At 28.2% G+C, this 6000-nt stretch overlaps 1 long non-coding RNA gene across 1 annotated transcript in view; it reads left to right on the forward strand.

The window, feature by feature from the left end:
• The first annotated feature begins 5288 nt into the window (after nucleotides 1-5288).
• The window catches only part of LOC111639222, a 2547-nt gene continuing 1835 nt past the window's right edge, over nucleotides 5289-6000 (forward strand). Inside the window, exon 1 of the long non-coding RNA XR_002759028.1 lies at nucleotides 5289-5666. This is a non-coding gene — a long non-coding RNA (uncharacterized LOC111639222). The remainder of the gene's footprint in view (nucleotides 5667-6000) is intronic.

Below are 6000 nucleotides of genomic sequence, written 5' to 3' on the forward strand. Positions count from 1 at the left end.
TATTTATTTGTGATGTGACTTGGTGAAATTGCTTTTTATACAAGAATAAAGAATCATTTTATGTAAATTAGCAAAACTATTTTTACATTTAACATAAGTGAACAAATAAAGATCTCTATCATATTATGGTTTTTCTGTTCCATGAAGTTTTTACAATAGAATATTAGAAAAACTATATATTTGTTGAATATTACAGAAAGTAGAACATATAATACTACAATAGTAGAAAGTTTAAATGAAAAAGAAAAATGTGAATTCTAAAACTCTGTTCTAGATGTTTAGGAATTTATTTTTAAGCATTTCAAGATTTATGCTGATCTTAATTAATACTGCTATATTTTCTTTATTATTATATTGTTAATTCTAATATAAGTTGTTTAGTTGCATTTTAATGTTTTTAGATTATTTAATTTTAAAGTTTCAAATTCCAGTTAAGATTAATACAGTATAAAACTTTTGATGGAGTATCTTCATGTGTTAATACATAAAAACTAATGTCAGGTTCTACAGGGAGCACTTCACCTCTTCAGGGGACATATTTAATTTTATTCTAAAAATTTAACTACTATATTCGTACACATCAATAACCAAAGGGCTTTGAAAAACCTATTTTTATCACTATTTAATGCATTCTGTATTCAAATGAGTATTTGTGTGTGAAGATACACAGACAAATGTAGTCTTTGTGGTGGTATTGTAATTTTATTTATAATTTTTCTGTCTGTCTATTTCTCTATTTGAAGTATAAAAAAAAACTTTTTAAAATGATTTTGGAAATGGGAAAACATCCTGAATATGTTTAAGTTATTAAAGTAAATTTGTTCATTAAAATATGGTTTTTGTATTTTTTCCAAAATGTTAAAAGATAATTTATTCAATTGTTTTTCTTAAAAAAAAAACTCTTGTATTTAAAAAGTACCAATCTTATGACAGTGGATCAGCAGAGATCTGGAAATGTTTAACTAATAAATTTCCATTAATATTTGGAATAGGATATTTTTATTATAAGTGGAATTTTATAAATTATTCAATTTTATTATCAATATTTAAATGTTAATGTCCTATTCTCACTCAGATTCTTTAACAATATACAGTCAACACACCTTAATACTGAGAACGCACATTTATTCAGCTAAACAAACGTTTTCAACCCATTTCATGGGCCATCATCAGGTTAAAGACGTTCAAATCCAAGCCATTATCGAACACGTTCAAATTTAAATTATATTAGAACATATGTTGAAATTAAATTACGTAAATAAGCATAACGAAATTAATACAATAAATACGAAAAACAAAATAATATAAAAAGGAATACAAAATACGGTAATTTCCCGCAATACAATATGTAAGCATTTTTTATATATTAACCCATATATAGTATACAAAAGAGCAGCTACATTATATACATTGCTCAGAAACGACAAAGAAAAAATTAATGAAAAAGAACAAGCAGGAGTATATGCAATACCATACAAGAACGACCAATTAGGAATAGATAAAGAATACATTGGAGTCACTAATAGAAACCTTAGTGTGAGGATGAAGGAGCATAAGTATGACATTGCAAAGAGCCAATATGCAACAGCATTATCAAAAATAGCACAAACAGATGGATCCATAGTTAAATGGGAGGAGGCCAGAATTATTGCAAAGGTACACTTGCATCCACAACAGAGAAGTGTGAGATCTACAGATCCAGTTTGACGGATAAATGTTTAAACTATAAGGATGCAACCATTTTACTGTCAGCATGGAAATACATAATCAGAAAAAAACTTGTAGGATGATACATCCACCAGACTCAATGAAAACCTGGGTTAATATATAAAAAATGTTTACATATTGTATTGCGGGAAATTACCATATTTTGTATTCCTTTTTATATTATTTTGTTTTTCGTATTTATTGTATTAATTTTGTTACGCTTATTTACGTAATTTAATTTCAACATATGTTTTAATATAATTTAAATTTGAACGTGTTCGATAATGGCTTGGATTCGAACATCTTTAACCTGATGATGGCCCACGAAATGGGTTGAAAATGTTTGTTTAGCTGAATAAATGTGCGTTCTTAGTATTAAGGTGTGTTGACTGTATATTGTTATATTAATCAAAACAGATCCAATCATCCAATCACTTACCTAAAATAATACATTTCCTGTTTACAATAATAAATTTGGAACATTAGATACAGTAGTAATATGTATTATGTTAATCTTATCATTACTTCACATTTTTTAATCAAATAAATATCCAAATATTAGCGCAAGATGAAAATATAGTTTTTTTTTTTTTACCATAACTAAGTTGCTGGCAACCTGTGGATCACTCTGTGATATTGATTTAGCTGATACCAAAATTATATCAAGTATTGAATTTTTGTTTTTTCTTTTTATATATTAAAATATGAGCTGCTCACTTGCCAAATCAATTAACTTCACAAAACAAAAAGTATGAAAATTGATAATATAAATTATTTAAAAAAAAATTTTTTTAAACTTTAAATTTAAAAAAAACATAGTACTGTAGAACGTATTTTTATATCCTGTTATATTAAAGCATAGCTTTAATGTTAAGATATATAAAATTAATTATGAGAAAAATGTAAAAACAATAACAATTATAATAAGGATTTATAAATGGAGTTAATCAATTTGGCCTGTGAATGGGTATGTATGTGTGTGTGCATGTGTATAAAAATATATAAATACACCCTCAATGTTCATGAACGACAATGTTTGGGAATTCAATTATTTGTGATATGAAATTTTTCCCCAAATTTTCAACTTTCATGAAAGGTTTTAATCTTTTGGGAAGAGAAATAACATACTACTGTAAACTGGAATTGGCACCTGTGCAAACTGGATGTTTGAATAGGTATAATACTAAAGTCATTGCACTTACCCATTTTTATGGTGTCTGTCATAAGTTATATCATGCTTTTTTTCTTTTGGCTCAAATAAAATGACAGCATTATAAACCATATACAGTATATTTAATAAAATCGTTCATTTTTCTGGAAAATTGTAAGCAGGAATAATACATACATAGTCTTGGAACGAATTACAAATTTAACATTGAGAATTTGATGTTCATGAAGGGTTACTCGGTCCCCATTATTAATAAACACAGGGATGACTGTATAAATAAAATTCAAAATTGAACATTTATTGTACAGGTACTTACAAATTTCAAAATAGCATCACCTTCATAAATTGTCTATGAATACTTGCAAATGGATCTTCCCATAAATATTAAATAAAGAATTCTTCAGTATCTGTTAATTACTAATACTAAACTGCAGATATTTCAGTGCAGATGTTACTATCAAGTTCAAAACTTGTCTAAAATCCATTTTTATTGTTTGAGAAACTTTGGTAAATTTGAATTACTATACTCAATTTAGTGCCTTCAGATTAAAAAAAATGATGGTATTAAATTGAAGTTTGATCATATTACTGTTTTTAACTGCAAATAACTGTTATCTACAAATGCTCAAATCTTGTAAAAAGCCATTTTGGCTGGTAATCCATGATCATGAAATATTGCTAAGCACTGTTGTTGCATATTTTAATTAATCATTATATTGCAATTTCTTATATTTGGTCTAAATTTTTACTAATCACCAAAGAAAGAATTGTTTGTATGGTTATAAAAATTTGATTTATTTTTTTAATTAAAGATAAATATATCTTTAAAAAAGTAAATCAAATTTTTCAATTCTAAATTTCCTGGGATCATTTATTAGTTTTTTTAACTATATTTTCATGCAGTTTATATTGTTTTATATTGGTGTCTGATTTGTTTTGCAAAAGCCATTCAAAAGTTAAGCTAGTGTATCGTTGCTACATTTGATTTCTATAATAATTACTGAAATGATTTATCATCATCATCAATAAAGATGCAAGTAATGAATCATACAGAAAAATATAGCAAAATGCATTTTTATGAAATACTACAATTGTGGCAGAATTCATTTATTGTAATCTAGAGATTCCTATAATGATAACTGACTGATAACATTAAGAGAAGTAAGGGAATAAGACTATAATTGATATTCTGGTTTTATTGACACTGATATTGAAATGACATGTTAAACACAATTATAAAATAACTTAGTTTATTTTAGTTATTAATCTACATGTTTGTGGCCTAATTCTGATAACATAGACTGATAGTATCCATAATTACAATCACAACTGTATAATGCAAATCTTCATTTAATTTTAATAATTATTGAGCATTGATTTTGCATACTGGAAATATAGAAATTTGGTCTGTAACTATAGAAAGCAATCTGAGGATTGCTTTTTTAGTAGTAAATTAGTAAGACCTAATAAGACTTAACAGTTGTCCGAGTTATTTAGATATCTAATTAATGGTTGAATTAGCCATTATCTTACTTATAAAGTTACACAGCAGAAAATCTCAGTAATGATCTTTTGAAATAAGTTAATCAAAAGATACCTTGAGTATTTTGCGATCTAATTCATTTCAAAGATTATCATTGTGTATAAAGTATAAGATTTAATCTTCGATTTTCTTAGTATGAAAGAGTAATAAAAGACAAAATTAATCTTGGCTTTAAAGAATGGAAATGTCAGATCTGAAAATATGATCCACACCAATTTTATATCAAAAGTTTTACAAATACTAAACTTGTTGTTATAATTTTGTGCATATATAACTTGTAGATTGCATGTTTTAAGAGTATGTACAGGTTATACTATGGAACAAATAATGCACTAGTTTTAAATTGCAATGGGGCCTATGAAGCAATGCTGCTCCCAAGACAAGTATGTAGTAGGTTAGGTTAGGTTATGGGAAAGTTGATTTTGCTCTAGAAATTTTCTGTGGTATGCAAGAAAATACAGTAGTTATTTAATGATCAACAATTCATATTGTGAATCTTTATTAACGGCCTGACAGTATATACTTTGATTTTAAAACTTATCAGTACATATTAGATTTTTGCTATTAAAAACATTAGAATTATTATTTAAATTAGAGTATAATTTTTTATTTATAAAATTAATAAAGTTTTCAAATCAAAAATTTTTACTTTTAAAACTGTTGTTTTTTAAACAATGGTTTAAAACTATTTGAGAGAACTTAGGCTTTTTCTGCATAATTTTGGGTAAGTAGTAATAAATATTAATTCATTTTAATGTCTTGTTAATTTAGTTATATTTGCAGATATGTAAATTGATGGATATTAGTGTGTTTGGCTTGTTAATATTACATATAGCTGGCATTAACAATTATATATTAATGTGAGCCCGAGGGGTTTGAGTTCGAAATTTTTTTGGGTTAACATATTTTTTTCATTAGAGGATGGAAAAAAATATAACGGAAATAGATCGGATGTGGAATCTTACACATCGTCCGTTTGTCAATTAGTCAACGTGCACGTGCTAATTAGTCAGAATAACGAGTGAACGACCTGTTGGCTCAGTGCCAACGAAGATCGTATAAAAACGATCGTCACGGGAAGTGCTGGGCGATCGTCCCCTCAGTGCGACCGTCCCTCCGAGCGATCCTCAGGAAGGTCTGAATCCAGTGTCTCCCGTCCGATCCTGTCCGGTAGAAGACATAAACCTGTGACAGATAGCCAGCTTCCATCGTCCAGAAGGATCGTCGCATACCGTCCTCCGACAGAAGGTATAACTGACCGCCAATTTAACTCTCTTTGTCAACTCTCACGCGGCATAGTGAATAGTTACAGCTCCCTTATAGATAAGTTTATGTTATCCGCATCTAAGCTCTAATCAGTAATTTGTATAGTCTGTACCTTAGCTATAGAATAAACATTTATTTTATTATTTGTTAAACCTGTCTCCTGTTTATCCGAGGAAACCTGTCGACTTACTTACGCACTCCCCACTCGATTAGCCCTCCTAGCCATCCTACGACTCCGAGATCGGGCTTTACCAGCCTGTGCAGATTAAGTGGTCAGTACGAGATTGACCCCTGACCCACTGCGTATCTCACATTA

The sequence above is a fragment of the Centruroides sculpturatus genome, unplaced genomic scaffold (genome assembly GCF_000671375.1).
Source record: "Centruroides sculpturatus isolate CEXI.00-Female unplaced genomic scaffold, Cexi_2.0 scaffold1337, whole genome shotgun sequence".
Taxonomy (NCBI): domain Eukaryota; kingdom Metazoa; phylum Arthropoda; class Arachnida; order Scorpiones; family Buthidae; genus Centruroides; species Centruroides sculpturatus.